General features: G+C 32.1%; 1 protein-coding gene across 3 annotated transcripts in view; it reads left to right on the top strand.

Annotated features, from left to right (window-relative positions):
- Positions 1–20,232, top strand: part of LOC141453928 (uncharacterized) — a 133,456-nt gene extending 113,224 nt beyond the window's left edge. For 2 of the 3 annotated variants that reach the window (XR_012458315.1, XR_012458316.1), the window contains 6 exons: positions 638–749; positions 3,530–3,761; positions 6,749–7,140; positions 8,004–8,204; positions 9,048–9,133; positions 18,292–20,230. The gene's annotated coding sequence lies outside the window, so the exon portion shown is untranslated. Of the gene's footprint in view, positions 1–637; positions 750–3,529; positions 3,762–6,748; positions 7,141–8,003; positions 8,205–9,047; positions 9,134–18,291 lie in introns of all 3 variants that reach the window. The other variant, XR_012458313.1, reaches the window with a different exon arrangement.
- The last annotated feature ends 41 nt before the right edge of the window (positions 20,233–20,273 follow it).

Below are 20,273 nucleotides of genomic sequence, written 5' to 3'. Positions count from 1 at the left end.
ACAACTAATATTATTGTAATAAGATACTTAATGATAACATTGTGTGTGTTTCAACTATTATTGTCATTATTATTATACTTTCTTCAACAACACAGTTATTTCCGTACTCTGCTCTCTCAAACTTAATAAAATGTACAAAATCTAAAATTGAGCATCTTATGTTGGCATGTTAGCCTCTTTTCTTTAATATTGTATTTTTCATCTATCTTTCTTTTTTCTTTTTCAGTATTCTAGTTTTGTAAATTTAATTGTATAATTATTGTAAGAATTACTTTTATTTTCTAGTTTTGTTTACAAATGAAAACCAGACCCATTTGTAAAGAGTGTAACTCTAAAAACAAATAAATACTATTCTATTCTATTCTAATTATTAAAACTAGTGTTTAAGTTGTGTGAAGAATACAATGGGCTTGGTTTCTGTGTTTGCCTGTATCGATGATAAGATGTAAAGGTGTAAAAAAGTATATAGTATAGTACGTACTATGGTATACATTTTCCCAGATCAGTACATTACACGTGTGTAATATCGATAAAGCTAATGTTTTTGGTCACCATTTCTAGTTTAATCAAAACAGTTTTCCAAAATAACTAAAAATTATTGAAAAAAAGAAGCTAAAGCGAATTTTTCTTTTTTCAGGTTTTGGGCATTTCTTCAAACATGGAATTTCTTTTAGCTTGTTCGCCAAATACATATTAGCTTCAATTCAGCATTCCTTCTTGTCTGCATTTTAGAAGGAAAAGTTTTAGAGGTAAGCCAGCTTTCTCATTAAAAAAAAAAATAAGTGTTATGAAGTAAATAGACAAGTACCATTAGTTAAAATATTTTGTTTAAAAAAAAAGTTAATTTAAAGATTGGCAAGAATAGAAAGGCGAGCGAGTGTTCCAGAGCTTTTTTTTTTAAATAAGACACCGTTTTAAAGTTATTATCCAGGGAGAGACTCAAATGTGAGCTATCCAAAGCCCCTGAGGGCTGACTCCCTTAGCTATCGTGGTGAAACGCTAGCTAAGTTTGTCCTTGGAAGCGCTGACTAGATGCACGTATCATTTGTGTCTCGGTGGTTGGGTTGTTAAGCCAGGATGTCGGTAGAAATTTGGGATGTAAAATCTATTGGTAGAAAGAGATAGTTACGAAGTAAATTTATATTTAGGAGTAGGATAATCGCTCAATATGCTGAGTTACAACTCTTCTTTTTTTTAAGTTAAATGAAACAATGTTTTAAATTTAGAGATTTAGGTGATAAATCAAGAACAGGAGACAATTAAATTGAGAACATTTAAGTTTGTATTTTGCAATTAAATTACACGACTAGTGTAACTGTACCAAATATAGTCTATCTACATGTACAATGATTGATTGAAATCGTGTCGATTACGTGCCAACTGGAGAAGATCGATCGTTTCTGTGCAGATAATTGTACCACTGTGGGGAATTAACAAGAGTTAGTATACCGCCGGAATTATCTCAGTTAATAGATATTACATTTCTGTTAGATACTGTTCTATGATTTGTAAGGGGTTGATTAATTTTCTGCTTCTAAGAGGTTTGTATTCATCAATACAAAAAGCTTAATCCTTCTCTCCCTTAGAACAATTCTAAGAAACATTTTTTGGGGAAATAATAGTTTCATATTAAAGTTATAGCTTAACATGTGTTCACCGAGCTTATGAAGTTTATAGAAAATCGATACTGCTAGTTACCTTCTAACACCGATGAAAACTTGGTTTCAGAGATTTTCCATTATATAGGACCCTTTAGCAACGAGGCACAATCAACGCAGAAAACAATTCTATTTTACTCTTTTCGCTTTTGTTGTAAGTAAGCATTTGAAATGAATACAAACAACTTTTTATTGTGAAACAAGTAATCCGAGTTTCAAACGGAGAAGTCAATAGACACTTTAGACATTAAGTTGTAGAGAATAAAATTGCAGACTTCCTTACCGGCATAATAACTAAAGTTAAGGATTCATTATTAACTCAGTATGAAAGGAATTTTAGTTCCTGAAAAAAACTTAATGTCGCTAATAAAAATCTTTTACCCAGTTTAGATATTTAAATAGCCTTTAAAGTTGGACTTTTAATGATGCTATTTAAGGAAGTTGATGTGACAGCATCATCAGAACACCCTTAAAATCTTTAATTAGTATATTTACTTGATGCAGAAACTGCATTTTGTATTTAAATAAATAAACAAACTTTTTGTAATTAATTTTTTTTTAAATATATATGTATATATGCTGATACGTAACCACTTTTTCCAGTGCAAACAACGTTCGATAACTGTCACAATAGCTTTGAATACAAATACCTAATTAAAAAGCTTGGTAATTGACAGCTTCGGCAGTTATTTCCAATGCATTGGACTACAAGCCAATTTAAATTGACTTGATATTTTTTAAAATGTGAATATTTTTTGTAATTTTTTCCGCCATGTTCTTCTGAATTATTAAAAAACGTACCTGCTAATTTTCGTTATTTGTTTCATTGCAAAGTGTAACTTAAAAGACTTAACGATCACTGGATGTCCAGATAACTAACGGGATAGAGGTAAAAATCCTTTTTTCAGTTGGCCCACTCTACCCTTTCATTTATTTTAATTATTCCTTATAGTGAAGAACTTTTTAAATACCTTAGCTGACGTTTAATTATTATAGAAATAATAATAAATTTATAAACTCTTGCGTTGGAAGCTGAGAAACATTGATCTTGCAGGTTGTGCCTGAAGTCTACCACAACAGTTCACAAAATGCATGGGTCTTCTATGGTTTATTTTTCCAGATGTCTTTTCAAAGGACACTTTCTTACTCTTCTTATTCTGGGACTATTGTCCTAGTATTAAGTAACTATTTCTAGCTAGAAATTGCTTCTATCACCAATTTTCCCCATGAAAGTAGTTTTACGTTATAGTCGTTTCTTTTGAAGACCTGGTAATGAGTAATGAGGAAGGTAATCTCTTTAGAATCGCCTACAGATAGGGCGTTGTGATCTTAGCTTGGTTTGATTAAAGGTATATTTTTTATGCAATATCAAATATAGCATAATTAATTATTTAACTTTCTACTGGTTGGAGGAGGTATTGCGAAAAGAGCAGAGTAAATGTCTTCTTTAAAACCATAGCGATTTTCGTTCATGAAAAGAATTGTTACTGTAGAAAGTGGTTCGATATGCACTGTTTTAATCAGATATTTGATTCGTTTTCGTAGATATTTCCTGAACTAAACTATGTTTACGTCAACTTTAAATTGTTTTTCTATTGCCACTACAATTAGGTCCTGGTATTTTTTCCATTTTTCCTAAATAATAAATTGAGATTATTTTGTAAATCACCGAAAAAAGATTCCCAGAGACTTTCTATCCTACCGGCAGCCACTATTAAACTTATATCTCATCTTTAAAGTTGTGGAATAACTAACGTCAATAATAAACACTACTTTTCTTTTTTAGAAAGATTATTAATCAGTTAAGCAACTTAAATTGGATTAATTTATTTTTCTTTAATTAATATTCTCTTCATTTTATTTTATTTCAGATTTTCGAGTGAAAAATTAGTGTTTGAAAGTTTTACAGAAGAGATTGTACAGTTCCAAGAGGATTATTGCAAGAGCATTATTTAAGAGGATGGGTGGTGCAATCCTAAAACTGTGCAAGGACACACTTGGGAGTCATCTGGGCACTTTCTTTTTATTTCCAGACCTCTATCAGGGGGCAAATCACAATTTCAGATTTGTCTCTAACAGCTTCTTCACATAACAACTATACCAGTAAGCTGCATAATTTCTAAATAATAATGACATTTTATGCTTAAAAAAAAATAAAGGTTCTTAACGAGGTACTTAACTTAGATGTTCTACTCTTTAAATTTTCATTTGTCAGCCAAGTTTGTATTACCCTAGTTCTCGTACGCTTTCAAGGCAGTAGCAGGAAGATGCCGACAAATAAATATAAATAGTTATTGGCAGAGGTTGTTTATTTTATCTGCGATTCACAATTGATTTCTTAGGAGAAAAAAAGCACTTTATAAATAAATAAAAAAATGTATCAGTTAAGATATAATTTTCACTTGAATTTCCATCAAAATTAAGAATAATATTTTTAATTGAAGAAGGAAAGAGTGGACAAAGGAACGAGATCAATTGTAAAGTTATTGCTCTTTACTTCACTTACTTGTGAGGGGAACTTGTTATAAGTTATAATGGATAAATCATTAAAAAACATACAATTTTTTAATATAATATTTAATCTCTATTTCTAATTCTAATACAGAGTACGAAAAACTATTAACAAGCTACTTAATATGTTGAATAGTTCATTGATACATCCACATCCTCTGGCAACTTTAAGACAAATGTGAAGCTGCCTCAGTTAATTACAGATCCTTAGAAAGTAAATTAAGTTCATCTGATTTCCCCAGTTCCCTGATGGCTCTCAGGTAGAAGTAGTTTCTGCAGTATTTGCAGAACTAGTTCAAGACTAAATGAGTTCCTGTTGGCTGCACATTTGTAATTGCGTGATAACCAACACCTCCAGCTACCAATTAATTTGAGTTCAGTAATTACTTATTTCCAATTGGTTCATTATTAACTCTAGTTGATTCTTTTTAATTGATTACATCAATTTTATTCTGGAATAGTTGAGACGGAATTAAATTGTTTTTAGATTAACCAAGTGAAATAAGTTTTATACATAGAATTGTTCATTCAAAGGTGTTTGTCTTTAAGGGATGTAAATAGGCTTTGGGTCCGCTTCAAATCTTTTCCTTTTAGGATCTTGGGATCAATGGGGAAGTACAGATGGATTGTTCGAGACAATCTCTCTTCCTTTCGTCTCGTCTCCAATTATCTCTAAAACGTCTCGTCACCAACCGCCTTGATTATTATTTTTAAACGCCTCCGTTTCTGATCGTTGGCCACCCAATTAGATTCTCAAAATAACTGAAAACACCGAATACTTTCATCTGTAATTTGAATTTTACAGAGCTTCAGAGAATCTGATCAAGAGATCACTATATCAGGTGATGCACATTCGTTGTAGCGAAGTGGAGAATATTTTAATCTTTTTTCCAGCTTTTACCGTACTTTTTTTTTCTTCAGCGGTCCACTTGCTTTCTACTTCTTATTTCTGAGCTACCTCCATTGCTGGATTTTAGAACTTCCGTATTGTACTCTTTCACTCATTCGTTATAATTAATTATAAATAGATCTTGTTAAAATTATTTTCGCAATGATTTCCGCTTAAAGGTTCTCAAAATGTAACCTATTCTTAGCTTCTCTCTAAAGTTTAATACTTAACGTTTTATTTTTGAAAGGTTCATAAGAACAATTTAAGTCTGCCCGGAATAAAAAAATTATGGAGCAAGAAAAATGAGTCAACTCTTTTTTATTTTATTTTTATCTAAAGATCCTCTTGCGAGCCCTGGATTTTTTAAAATTCTTTTAACGGAAATCCCCTACCAACAAATTTTTTACATTTTATTAAAAGAAATAAACAATAAATATAGGAAACATTTTATAACCAAATAAATGTCACATCTCGGATGGAATCCATTTTGAAAATGTTATAGTAGAGGAAGGTTAGGTAAAACTAATAATAAATTGGGATCACGTTCACATAAGGAATAGAAGATGTCATGGAACGTGTGAACTTTATCTCTAAAACTTGCAACGCTCCGGGGGGATCTAAGTAGTCACAATCCGGAAACATTGTGATAAATCAAGGAAAGTTTGTATTGCTATTGAAACAAGCTTCTAGAACAAATAAAAAAAAGTTCTGTTGATAAAAATATTCTTCGTAGTTCATTGATAATACAGTTCCGATTTTATTTGCAACCGGCAATATCAATAATATTAAAACGCAATTTCTATTAAGAAGTATTAGCAATCCGTTGTTTAGTAGCTAGATAACAGTGCTATGTAACTAAACGGTTGGGCTGAAATTGAAAATTAAAATAATTACCAGGCAGTTTAAAGGTTGCTTACTCGAAATGGGCCTCTACACTTCCTGCTGCTGAAAGCAAGCAAATGTTGTTTAGTTGTGAAAATTTCCTCGTGATATTTTTCCTCGAAGTAGACCGAATACTTTTTCTTGGAAGGAATGTAGACTAGTCACTTTAATAGGAACTTCGGCTACCTGCATCGTTTTCCTAAGGAGCTTGCCTTGATAAGCTGACTCCTAAAGTAACCCTCATTACAATTTATTGTTGGCGCTGTGGGTTACGTGAGAAGACGCCCTGAAGCCGAGCTTCCTATTAAAAATAATAAGTTAAAGGAAACATGAAGAAAGTAATTACATTGAAATAATCAAGTTAACTGGATTAAGTCCCACATCTCGTTAATCCTTCCAGTTTTTTAAAACTTGTGCACGTAATCTTTAACTTACGCAACTTTTACATTTTATTCAAGTTTTGATGTGAAATAAGTCCTGCTATGAAAATAATAATGAAAATTATTTGTTGGAAAAAATTATTGTATTTTGAATTTATATTACGTATGCTTATTTGTTTGTATATTTTTTTATTATTATTATTTCAACTCTCTCCATAACACAGGCCTAATGAGGTCGTTTTGAAAAAGTTTTCAGTAATGCCACAATTAATGATGCAGTAAGTATTACTTATTTTAATATTGTAAATTTATTTTATTTCATTTTTAGAACATGTAAACAAAATATGTTTATAAATAAAATTCAATTCTTAATTTTAAAATTATGGTTTTATTTAAATATATAATAACTTTAAATGTAAATTGTGCAGGATAAAGGAAGTGGTTTGTCGTCACTGTGAAACCCTAAATGGCTAAACATGAAGGCCTGAGGAAAGTATATAATATACACTATGCTTTGCTGGCTGCTGAAAAGACGAGCCACAATGGATCCATAAAGGAAGTTCTCTAGTCTTGCTGTTTCAGCTAGTAAATAATGCAAAGTTTAATGTTAAATGAAATTTGAATGGTGTAATTTAGAACACCTAGCATGATGCTATTTTATCTAACATTATAGAAATATTATTGGCTGTATTAATCATGATAGTGATATTTTCATCACTGATTTCCCTCCACTGAATGAGAACTTATTCATTACAAATGTTTTAAAAGTGCCCATGTATCCGGTAATACAATCTTCATTTGGAGTACCATCAGTGCCCAGGTAAGCATCATTTGTATAATCATACTAAGAGATTTATCTAAATAATTAAATACAAGGTCTATTGCAGTCGAATTGTTCTTAGTTTTCAAACCCCGTCTTCATCAAATTTAGAAATTTAAATCTAGTTGACGGCCGAAATGAACAGTGCCCAAATGGTCACAAAAGCTAATTCGGTACGTGTCCACTTTTTGTAACAGACAAAAAGCAATTTTCACTCATTGTCTCTAAAAACGATAGATAATTCATCTGTATTTAAATAGATATTCATCGGTATCTTTAATACCACTATGGGCCATTCGACTCGGGAAACCATGAATAATCTTACTAATTCGAAGGTCACGTTTAATTCTCCTGGGTTATTCTCTTTCTTCTGTAGCAGTAGATGATATCAAGCTACAAGTCCGAAGAAGATTCTTTGGTATTACTGGCCTATTAGCTTATTCCTTCTTCCCTAATTCTCTACTGACACTCACACACACAGCTTTAGTTCCCTTCTCATTGAAATGTTGAAAATTACATTCTTCCAGATAACTTCCATTAAAGGATATCTTGTCAAAGTTGCACGAGTCCGTGTTTGAAACTTAACTATGTATTTACGTGCTTAAATGTAAGAAACTTCGTAATTTGAACGAGATTTCAAATTCACAATAATAATTGTAAAGCAATCGCCGCATTCTCAACCAACTAACTTGAACTTTAGTCGCAACAAGTAGGATATAGTTGCTGTTCTAAAAGGTGTTCCATTTTAGAGCGATAAGTATATCGAGTTGACAATAATAGATTTAGATGAATCCAATTCAAAATCTTTATTCATTATTTAAGCTTCATTTACGCCTGATAACTGAGTGTGAATCTTGTCTTAGGTCCTCGCCGCCCTAATTCAATTGGCTTCCCAACGTTTAGTTAGCTGCTTTGAGTTGATCTATAATTTCTAATTGTTTGGAAGTAACTATTCTGAGGCAGATTTTCTAAAAATAAATTTACGAATGTGTTAAATAAAAATCTTCGCCAAACCAAGAATATTTGGTGCAAGGAGCATGCTGCTGAAGTTCACTTTTATGTTTGTGAGTATCCTAAATTTTAAAATTTTATCTTATTTCTGACAATTTTATTTTATTGTGATTTAATCTCATATTTGATATGTTAAACTGATGTTATCTCGTTAAATTTCCCTTACTTTTTATTTTGTAAAATATTTATTACGAGTATTTAAAATTGTTTAAGCACCTATCAAATTGCTAGCAATTAAATTACTAGTGTTATTAATTAAGTAACAATTGTAAAGCACCAGGTGTATAATTTATGTAGTGCAGATCGAACTGAACATGTCTCTTTCAATAATTAATGCACAAATCCTGTAGTACTGCATTGAATAGATACTCTATATTAACTAATCCATTCTACAGGGGTACGAGTTCAGAACTATTAGTTTTGTTTTTAAAATAATACCTAATTGTGCTGAAATATTAAGGAAAGGAGTGATGCCAAATATCATCTATTCTTCCATATCGATTTGAGGCGACGTAATAAGAGAGGATCTGTGACAATTAATGTATTATAGAACTTATGGTTCTTCTTACCTTGCAGGGCAAGGTATTGCGTTACACACAAGTCGGAATGCCATCCAACCTTGAGGTAGGTGGCCTCTGTTTGCAAAGCGAAATGTTTTAGAAAACACTAATGACCGAGAATTCGGACTGTGCGTCTGGAAAATGAATTACGTAATATAACGGATTCATAAAAAAGTTATAATTTTCAGGTGACCCTAATAATAATAATTTCGTTTTCCGAAAACTACCATTGGATAGTCATCGACGAGCTAACTAATTAAACTAAATAATTTGATGCAACATGTGCCGGTAATAGAATAAATTTTTTTTTTAATTGAATAATTTTTTATTTTTCAGGAATTGAGATGAGGACATCGAAAAATTGGTTAAAATCAGAAAGCTATGATACATGTTCATAGATATTGCAGGATTTCTCGGAATTTGTAAGTAAAATTAAGTATTCCAAGATTACTTGCTATAAAATACTGAGCTCTCCCTCAAAATACACGTACAAAACTCACACACTACTGTATGAAATCCAGTTCAGTAGTTGCAAGCGGTAAATTGCCCGTAAAAGTTTCTATTCTTCCCGCTTGCAGACAGAAATGTTAACATATGAATTGTATGTGAAAATATCTATTCGCTGTTATTTTTTCACTAAGTAATGCACTTCTATATAGATCACTTTAGCAACAATAGTTTCCTACAATGCAGATAAAGTGCTTGTAATGGCCTTTTGATAAATGCATTACTTTATTTTTTAATTGGAAAAAGTTACAAAAATAAATCTGGTGCGAGCTTTATGTGGGTAATTTTCACTTCTTCAAGCAGTAGAGTGGTCTTTCGCAGAATGTTTACAACATTATTGATTAGGTTATTACAACACTATATTAGTAAGGCAGAAGGTAATCATATTCAGTAGGTATTGGCACATGCTCAATAAACGGTTTCTGGATACGGATAATGCTCAGTGGGAAGAAAAGCTCTAATGATTGTCCTCAATATCACACAGGAGGGAAAATAAAAGAAAAAATAAAATAAATTTTAAGTTTTTCAAAGAAAGTGTCATGGACTTAAAATTCTCACTTCACAATCATCTAAACACTGTATTTTTATAAATATTACGTTCCCTTCAGATAGAGTCAGTTCAATTGCTTTTTTTTAACCAGAACTATGACTTACACAAGTATTAATAATAACATACCATTGCTGGAAAAATGACCACAATAAGCTGTATAAGTTAAGCTTTCTTTTCATTGGCAAGATATCTTTGCTAAAAATTAGTTTTTCAAACTGTGATAATTGAGGGAGGGGGTAGGTTGTTATCACTTGACACTTGTAAATCCATCTCTGATGCTCCTCTGCACATGATTACAGATATGTTTGTAATGGAGAAGTGGATTTTCAGGCGAAAACTGATAGTCAATGTAATCACAGTAGGCCTCATTTAGTAGCTTTTTTTACTTTTTCTGAAAGCTCATCAAATTCGATCTTGAAGTACGAGTTCTTCCCAGGAATTCCAACCTACACAGTCTTCAACTAAATCATATGTACTACAAAATGGTCCTGTGGTAACCAGCTTTTGTCAGTTACAACTAGTTCCAATAAGTGTACGTTTCGGTCATCCGATCATACATACTCCAACAGACTAGAGAGAAGAAAGTGAAAACTTCTTTTACGTCCAAACTATTTTTTATATTCCAAACCTTAAGTTAGCGACCCTGGCAAATACAAAGTCAAAGTCGGTTATTTTTTTGAAAGTTAAAAAAAATGTTAAGCAATATATTTTTTATAGATGTTATTAATGTGTGACTAAGGAACTAATGGCGACTTATTACGGAAATATCCCGCTAGGTTTATTTGTTTTAATAACAGATAGCGAGGATAGAAGAATGCATTAAGAGCAATTAGTTATATGGGGGTGAGTGTAGAGTGCGTTAGGAGCAAGAGATAGCTGGTCGAAATACGGCCCTTCCTAAAGATGATTACTTACATTCCCAAGTGTGATGTATGGCCGTAGTACTATTACCGGAACAAGCTTGTTATGATGGAGTGCGGCGGACCACTCCTCGGTTCCATGGCTGTAGCATGGCCTCGCAGAGGAGGCTTCCGGTCCTTCCAACCACCTCCTGCTTCCTCTCCTATGTTTAGTTATAACCCTGCGATAATCAAAATTTTTATCATCCATTTACAGGCTCTCACACGCATACGTTATCACTAATTAATTTATAAATATTTATATATATAAATATGTATATATATACAGGGTGTTCATTTTAAGACGGCTCAAATGCATTTCATGCTTAGACGGTTAATCTGAGCAAAAAATGGTAGAGAAAAAATTTGTTGCCCGTCTTCTCTAGTTTCAGAGTATGTGACTTGATTTTAGATTCCTACCCGATACGCGGCTGACGCGCGACCAAAAGTGAAGGTTCGCAGTTGACCCCCATTTTCATATACACAGTTTTATGAAAAAAAAAAAAACGGAAACTGCAATTCGATAGCTTAAAATTAAAGGTGTCAGGCTATTTCAAAATCTGGTATTTATTAATCATATATCAATTTTTTAACTTGTTATCAAAGAGAAAGAAGAGCACGTGATATAGGATACAGAGGGCAGTTGATAATCTCCTGGCTAACCTGGCTTGCGAGCAGGAGGCACCTTTGGAGGCACATGCTTCTTCACAAGTTGAGTAAAGTGCATTATTTGATAAATTAAGGAACAAGTTTGATCCTTTACATGAAAGATATTGATCACTTAAATATGTGGCCGGAGGTTTCCAATTTTTTTGGTAATTAAACGCAACTCTCCCAAAATTACCAAATAATTATTAAACCTTGTTTGTAACAGATGTAAAATTAATTTTTAGCCATTTTGTTTGTGTATGCTTGAGAACATCTAAATCTCTTAACACTTTTGAAAACGACTTCGTTTCGCGATATTAAGAAAAATACTAGCTTTACTGCCTTGGTAATATTTTTAGTAGAAAGGGGATGAAAAAATACAAAAAAATTTTCTCTTCTTAGTGTTAACTTCAACAGTAAAACATTGTGTGCAAAAATAGAAATACATAGAGAGAAATCTCCAGGCACCAATGACTTGGGAAAATTGGCATGCCCTAGTGAGTTAATAATTTAACTAAAAGAAACAATTAAAGCCCAGTATTTATCTCATACTAGAAGAAAAGAAAAGTAATTCAGGAATTACTCTTTCTGGCGGATCTTAGTGTCCATCTAGCAAATTAGGTGTCGTGGTCGTGGGCGGACATACTTTTCCAAGCAAATAAGAAGTTGGATCTCTCAGTTACAAGTCCAAGTAACTTGACCGTACACCTTTCCCTTCAAACGACTATAAATAATTTGATAAAATTAATTCGAAAATTTATCCTTTATTTTCCATTATCCACACGTTCAAGAGCATTAAAATTCTTTATGCGATAACTTACAAATATTTTCAGAAAAATTGTTACAAAAAGAAAAAAATTAAATACATTAAAGCATCCATGCTTAAACTTTATTAAAACTGAGGGTGGAATAAAATTATTGATTTTTTCTATTTACAGCGTTATTAAAAGTGTGATGCTTAACCTTAATCTAGGTTTAAGTAGAAAATACTAATAACAAGTTGTGTTAGCGAGGTAAAGGGAGTTCTAGTTTTATAGCCCTTACCTTTATGAATCTTAATGAAACCTAATTTCGTAAAGAAAATTACTTCAATTTACTTTCAAAATTGCTGGTAATGATTAAAAAAAAATTATTACTTCACCAAGTAAAATTACATATTTTCTACTTTAGTAGCAATAATTTACTATAAAAACTAAAATTAAACTACAAAATTTATATCCTTTTAATCTAAACACACAAACACAGAAGCATTAAATTAAAAAGCGTGTAAATGGAGAAATTGTATATCATGAACGGGTTTAAGAAATATTGTCCTATATAGTATAATTAGTCTAAAGAATTTTTAGTAGTTGAAGTGACTCTTATAAAATTATAAAGGGAATGTATTTAGTACTGCACATCCTTTTCGTTAATACCAATATTTTAATGCCACTTCTGTATTTTTAAAGAAAAAGCGTCAATGTTAACAAATGCAAATGGTGTAATAATAATAATAATAAAAGTTATCGCATACAGACAAATAGAAGTTTACAGTTTAGAGAGATGGCCATTAAAGTGAGGAGACCACCAGGGGCATTGAGCTAACAGTTAAGAGAAATATGGGTCCACCCGGAGACAAGGAAGGGGGGGTCATGCTGTTTGGATTAATTCCTTCTTGTGTTTGCATGCAAACGATTCCATACATTAGGTAGTCCGAAAAGCATTGTCTACTACCCGACACAAACTGACATACAAAACCGTTGTAGTACCACCATTGTTGACTTGTATTGTTGCTAAAATGTTTATTATTTGTAACAATGAATAATCCTACAGGGATTGTAAAGTATAAATATCAGATTAGTAATTTTGTTATATTATATTGTACATTAGGAATTGCGTACAAACTCTTTCCCGTCAACAGGCAGTCTTTTACTCCAATCTGATAGAAAAACGTGCGCCTTGCCATCCGCAAAATTATGTTCTCACTCAATATTTCCTCACCTGAGTAACTTGCTAAGCAGTAAAACATGACAAGCAAGAAATGAGGTAAACGAAAAACAAATTCGTCCAAATTTATATGGACGATTCTACAACCCCTAAAATGTCGGTGCTGATCTTAAAAGTTATTCTAGGCGTGTATGACTAGGAAAAGTTTTTCGAAACTTTGCTTAAGAAATAACGGCTGTAGATGTGTCTTTTTAAAAAAAAAGGGTAAAGACGTAGAGATAAATAAACTGTATTCCTAGGATTTTCAAACGACCTGTCTCACCTTCAAAAGAACTGCCCTGTCTACGTAGCGGTAACTAATCTGCAGAGTTGATACTACAGGGATAAGAGTCTTCTAGAAATTATCACGAGGGACATTGTATGACAAAAATAGTAATAATAGTAATTAATTCAGCCTACTTCTTTCTATCAGTTCCATCTTTAAGCTGATGGAGTTCAACAGCAGTTAAAGTAATGGAAAAAATCTACTATTAAAGCCTAGCTCATTATTCTTCCCTCCCAAGAATACCAACGGAAAGGTGATAGGGCATGATTATCTGCAGGCGTACTCGTACCTCCTTAGGATCAGTGTCTTACACTTGCGACATCTGCCCTTGTGCAGTCTCCACATATTATGTTTTTATCTCGCAGGGAAAGCTGGATGAACCAATCGTTAGGCCGCAGAGGTATCAGATATTCGGATTCATAAAAATGAAAATTGTACCATGTGAGGGCGTTGAAGTTTTGCAATTAAAAGTTTTAGAATTTTAGTTTCAAATTACAAGACCGAACTTTATATTAAAGTAATCGAAAAATTGTAAGAGGGTTCAAATCTCGACCAGCCATCTGCGCTAAATGGAAAGGTCTGTAGTTTAGGAAGCTGTGATTGTAACTTATTTAAGATTATAAGATAGTGTAATCAGATAAAAAATACTTTTGAGTTTTTGTACATTCTCTGCGAAAATGGAGGGTCAACTAAAATTTCTGCTTACAATGGTAGAATTTCCCAGTAATTTTTACATTATTATTTGTATCCAGAGAAGAAGAATTTACTTCAGAATTACTTGGAATAAAGCTCTGTAGATAGCTTCGCGCTTTTGTAATTTTTCAAGTATCAGTAATCATTACTTGACATTCTTCTCCTACCATTTGAAAGCTAGATTAATATTTGTCTCCAAACTGCTTAAGACAAAGAGAAGACATGTGATTGTTATCCATCATTATGACATTTAGTCATTGGAAATTACCAGCAGTGGAAGGAAGCATTGTTAGTAACTCACCATCTAATAAATCAGAGCTGTTCATCTAGTCATACAAAGACTGTATAAATAATTTGGAATTGGTCTGAACCAGTGAATCTAGAGCACAAAAGGTTAAATTGAGCTATTGTTGAGAGAATTCTTGAGATGATTTTAAATTACAACTTAACGAGCATGTAAAATATAATATTTTGGATGGAACAATTCTGCCTAAATGCTAAAATAGCGTATGTAATAACGTAATTTAATGTATTAATATTAAATGTAACAATAATTGCCACATATCGAATAGCACTCTGGAATTCAATACGTAGTTTAAACCTAATGAGATATTGAGTTTTGTCATTAAAATTACATTCTACACTAATGAAGTAATGAAACAAAAGTAGTCTGTGAAAAAATTGTAGCAACAGTGTACAAACTTTAGCAGCAGTTAATTCCTCAACAGAGGCTAGGTCTTCAAAACCATTTTCAAATGATTTGCATTTTTTTTTTTTTTTCATAGTACCTAAAACAGTGTATAAGTCGTCTATTTCATAACTTATAAGTTTATTAAATATTTGTTGTCTACCCAGCCTAGATTCTTGTTGCAATCTAGGAGGCTAAAGCCGCAAAATTATAAATGAATATTATTTGAATCTACTTTAACATAAGTTTTAAAGAAAATGCTGTTACATTTAACAAGTGATTTTTTTTTTTAAATATTCTGCACCGTGATTAAATTCAGGTACTTTAGGAAAGTGAGAGGAGCTGCCAGTTAGGAATTCCTCGTTACCAACTCATCTCTTCTTCATTGCTGTCTCCAAATATTCTAAAGTAATCTCATTCAACAGGAATACAGAGCAAGCTCCCTCCGACAACTGGTAATAACTCAGGTTTTTCAGGAAACTCCAGGTAGAGCGCAGTAAGAGATAACCGCTCCCTGATGCAACTCTTCACCATTCCAACGTTCCCACGATGTTCTCAATGTACTTCTCCCCCAAATTAGGATCTCAGCGAAATCCTAGCGAAGGAGCCAGTAGCCTGAGATCCCTTCCTGGTGTGTTCACAGTTCGCAGACAGCTTGTATGCTTATTATTCAAGTATTTCCGAAAAATAGACAATATTATTTAATAGAAGATAATAGCATTCCATGAAAACTATTCTTTTCTATTTGAATGTATTACTAGATTTATGCAGGAGGAATGCCTCAAAATATCTAGAATTTTCGAGGTATAAGATCAAACAGGAAAGGATATATAATGAATTAAATAGAGTTAATGGAATTTCAAACAATGGGACTTTAGTAACTTCGTTTAACAAGAGTATTTAGGGTTGTGGTTTAGCCTGGTTGGACATCCAGTGTGGGAGTGGTGTATCTTTCGGAACTGTAAAGTTTGGATACATAGCCGAGTTGGGAAGCTTGGCGAACTATAGAGTTAATAAATTAGGTAAGAATCTAGCAACAGCAGTTAGGAGATTCTGTTGTTAGTTGCCTACTTTGTGAAAATCAATACAAATTTAAAAATTGCATTACTTGTGTAGCTAGAGAAATTACAAATTATTCCCAGTAAAAAGAAACTTTTTTTGTTACTAGCTAATAAAATAAAAACGTATAAATTAGTTAATTGGAAGAAGAGTAATTACAAAGTTGTCAATTAATTAAAATTAAGAAAAACATTTTTTTAGTGCAATTAAACTTTTTGTTCATTAATTTCAAAAAGTTGGAATAAAAGGGACTGCGGATAGGTGGAAGGAAGAGCAGTGCTACAAATTATCTAGCCAAGAATGGAACATCACAAGTAGATGTTCACTTAACAATACAGCAGTTGGGCCAGAGGCAAAAATACACCGGCCTGGATGGATGTCGGCACAAAATGTCAGCCACTAACCTAGTGCCACGGTACTCTTAGTTGCCAGAACACTAACTCCGACTGAACACTAAAAGCACTTCTACATTGGAGAGTTACATTCACTAAACATTTATTAAACGTTCTACGCTTGCTTCTGAAATCTAGCCAAATTCCTAATTCCATAACAATCTTATACGTTCCGCGTTTTTTTCTTTTTCATTGATCTTAAATAATCATAATTTATTTACTATTAGGAAACGATCTATCTAAAAGCACTAATTTCAGTATGTCTTCTTGTGTTTTCTATCGGAATTCTTTAGTAATGCGATCAAAAGCATTCCCTATAAAATTCATAAAGGGAACCTTAAACAAGGGAAGACTACAATAAACCAATGTTTTATCCAAAGTTTCTAAATCTGGTCTGGAACTGAGATCTGTATATCCACAGGAGATTGCTTGTGTGGTTTTTTGTTTTCCACTCCGAGATTTGCTTTTCTTTGTGGTGTTACGGTGGGTTCACAACTAAACCCTTTGACCACTAATCTCGTACTATCCCCCACAAATGCGGGAAATTTTTCATGACTAATCCAACATATGCATTTATACTTTTTATTTGTCTCGTTTTAAATATTGATTATATATTACGCATAAAAATTCTATATTTACGAGAACCAAAGTACATCCTTCACGGAATCCATGGCACCCCTACTTTTAAATAAAGTACTATTTTAGTCGAAACGCTTAGCGACTATGATGAACAGTGGACAAATTAATCATGTAATTATTACAATGTATAATATTACTGTAATTATAGTAGTAACAATTTACAACATTGTATAGAACATTTCTTCTACTGGTTCGCAGCGTCCATTAACTTTTTGTTTTGCAGAAGGATGAACCTATCTAAAAAGTTTTTGACTACTAAGGGTATAGGAGTAGCCTATCCTGTTCTAGCATTCGGTACTTGCGTATTTTTACTTTTATACTTGAGTGCAAGGCGCCACGGTAGCCAAGCGGTTAGAGGCGAGACCAGTAAAGCTAATGTATATTATTGTGGTACTGGGTTCGATTCGGTCTTAGGCCTTGGATTTTATTTAATGGTTAATAAAAGAAATTTATAGTAAAGTATGTTAGCTAGTCGCCTCCGTCCACGACACCTAATTGGTAGTTGGACGTTAAGCCTCACCTGAAAAAATAGGCAATTACTTTACTTTTTTTTATTTATTTATTGTTTTTATGGTCTTGTTAGTACATTAACCATTACTTATAACTTTACTTTACTTTTTACTTGAGTGCAAATTAGTTCTTATAAGCCTGGAAAATTCAATAAATTTCATCATAATCATTTCAAGTTTGGAAAAACTGAATTTGATTTCTAAATAATATATTTGTTCAATCTGTGGTTAGCTTCACAGCAATTATCTTTGTGAATGAGCTCAATGGAGGATGAATGGGATAATTGGAGTCTGTCCTAAGATGTAAGGTGTAAAGATCATTCATTCACTAATAGACTTTACTCACGTGATTGGATTATTCCTCATTGGGTATTGTATTTTAATAATTAAGAAGACGATCTCTTCATGTTGGGGTTGAATTCCAGAGCCATTTAAAAAAATCTGTGAAACAGAGGAGGAAAAACCCCAGTACCATATATCTTAAGTCAGTTTTATGGGTTGTGAAAAGATATTTAGAATATTTGATTTCAGAACAGGTTCTCTGTGCAAAGGCGTTTTTCTCTTAAGGTTGTTGTCAAATTCATCTCCTTATACGAGTAAAGATAATAAGATAAATTCAACATTTTCTGAACTAGGAGCCAGTTCTCTTTACTCTTCTCTCCTTCTCTTTCTCTTTGTTGTTCCTGTAAGATATTTTTAGATACTAGTATTTTTATATTTATTTATTTATTGATTTTTGTTTTAGATTAAAAGCGCATCAATATTTGAGGTCATCTGGTCCGAAAGTTTTTTTAAGTGCACTGGAGTTGTCCGGACAGAGTTCACTTAAGACAAAAAATACTATCAACATCAGATGAGAAATCTATAAAATAATGATGGACTATTTGAGCGGACTCGGTCCACTGGAGCAAATCCAATGGTGGAACTAGTTGATTAAAATCCCTATTTAAAAAAAAATGATTCCCCTAAAAAAAGTTGAGGCAAAAATAAAATGAAACTAATTAGTACTGAAGTTACTTAGGTGATAAACTGTAATACAATTTTTAACTGACTTTAGACTATCATTTTAGGAGTCACTGACGTATTCTAACTTGTAAAATCAATCCACACCAGAATAAAAAAACCTGGCAAGCTTAAAAAATTAATGCTTGGAGAGGGCATAAGTTCAAGATTTTTTAGAAGATGGTCAATAATTGTAAAATAATAATATTATTTATTTATTTATTTTGTTTATTTCTTAACACTAGGTGTAAAGCTGTATGTTAGGTGCCATATGTAATGTATGTGTTGATTTGTACATAAAGTAAACAATATTAGTAACTTATTTTTAAAGTATTAAAGCTTAAATTTATTTTAATTGGACAGGAAATAATTGCTATAATGATATTTCATAATGAAGAACATTTATTAGAAACGAACCTATCTGTTTCAATACAAGCAGCAGAAGTTTTGAAACGTTTAAACAACTTCGGTTCTAATCCCAACATATTCATTGGTTAAATCTCCAGGAATCAGTGGAGTAGGAATGATTTAAATCCTTTTGCGTTTGAACTCGGTTCTTCATTCCATTCACGGACTCGAGCCATTAGAAAAGGATGCTGTCACAGTTCTACGGAACGAGTCCATTGTCATCTTAACCCGGACTGATTCTACCTGCTCACTTTTTCATTTTGCATTTGTATGTGGGGATTGCTCTGAGGATAGGTGATAATTCATGGATACTTATTGAGCTTCATTGTTAAATATGATAAAGGTGGCTGTTTTTATGACTTATCTAGATTTGCTGTTGGAATTATGGGTTGTGGAAAGGTATTTAGAATATTTGATTTCGGAACAGGTTCTCTGTGCAAAGGCGTTTTTTTCTTAAGGTTGTTGTCAAATTCATCTCCTTATAAAGATAATAAGATAAGTATAATACTATAATTATAAGATAGTTGTTGGGTCGTTCTTAACCTCTGTATGTCTGTTTTTGTTGAAGTGAATCGTTTTGTTAACATGTCTGAATTTGTTAATATTACCGTAGAGTTGCCTTTGTCAGCTTTAATTAATACGTGATTTCTATCTTTTATTTTCTGTCTTAGGCTATTTGCTGTTCGTAGTTACTAATTATCTTGTTTAATTCTTTGTTTTCAGTTTTGTATGTATATATGTATGGATAATATCAGCCGCTGAGTGACGTGCATACCTCGTTTACTACGCTGCCATTCCTGTCTCGATCATTAGATCACAGTTTGGATGTAATTATTATTTTTGAGATTATATTTAAGTCCTTTGTCTTAAAAAATTGTGAATGGCAAACACTCAAAAATGAATACGTATGTCAGCTTCAGTATTCTTTTCAACATTTTACTTATTTACGCACATTCTATATTATTTGAATTACTTATTTATAATTATTTCATTTAAATATGATTATTTTCTAGTTTAAATGAAAGAATTATAGTCCTGTATAATTTTGCTTAAACTCGCACCCTCCTATAAAAAAAAACCCTTACTTAAGAATTTTAAAGTAATACAGAACTCTTTAACAATTACTTAGATTAATTAATTTTTGTTTCATTTAATAAACGTTGCCTAAAAAATGATCAATTCAAGGGTGATTCGACCAGTTTTACCTAAACCAGTATATCTTGGTAAGTGCAAGCTTCAAGTATTTTTATTTTCCTTTATTATATATATATATTATATATATATATATATATATATATATATATATATATATATATA

This window comes from Rhodnius prolixus, unplaced genomic scaffold (genome assembly GCF_049639745.1).
Source record: "Rhodnius prolixus isolate KJV_2025 unplaced genomic scaffold, Rpr scaffold_9, whole genome shotgun sequence".
Classification (NCBI taxonomy): domain Eukaryota; kingdom Metazoa; phylum Arthropoda; class Insecta; order Hemiptera; family Reduviidae; genus Rhodnius; species Rhodnius prolixus.
The sequence above is the reverse complement of the archived record's forward strand: the minus strand, read 5'-3'. Positions and strand labels throughout refer to the sequence as shown.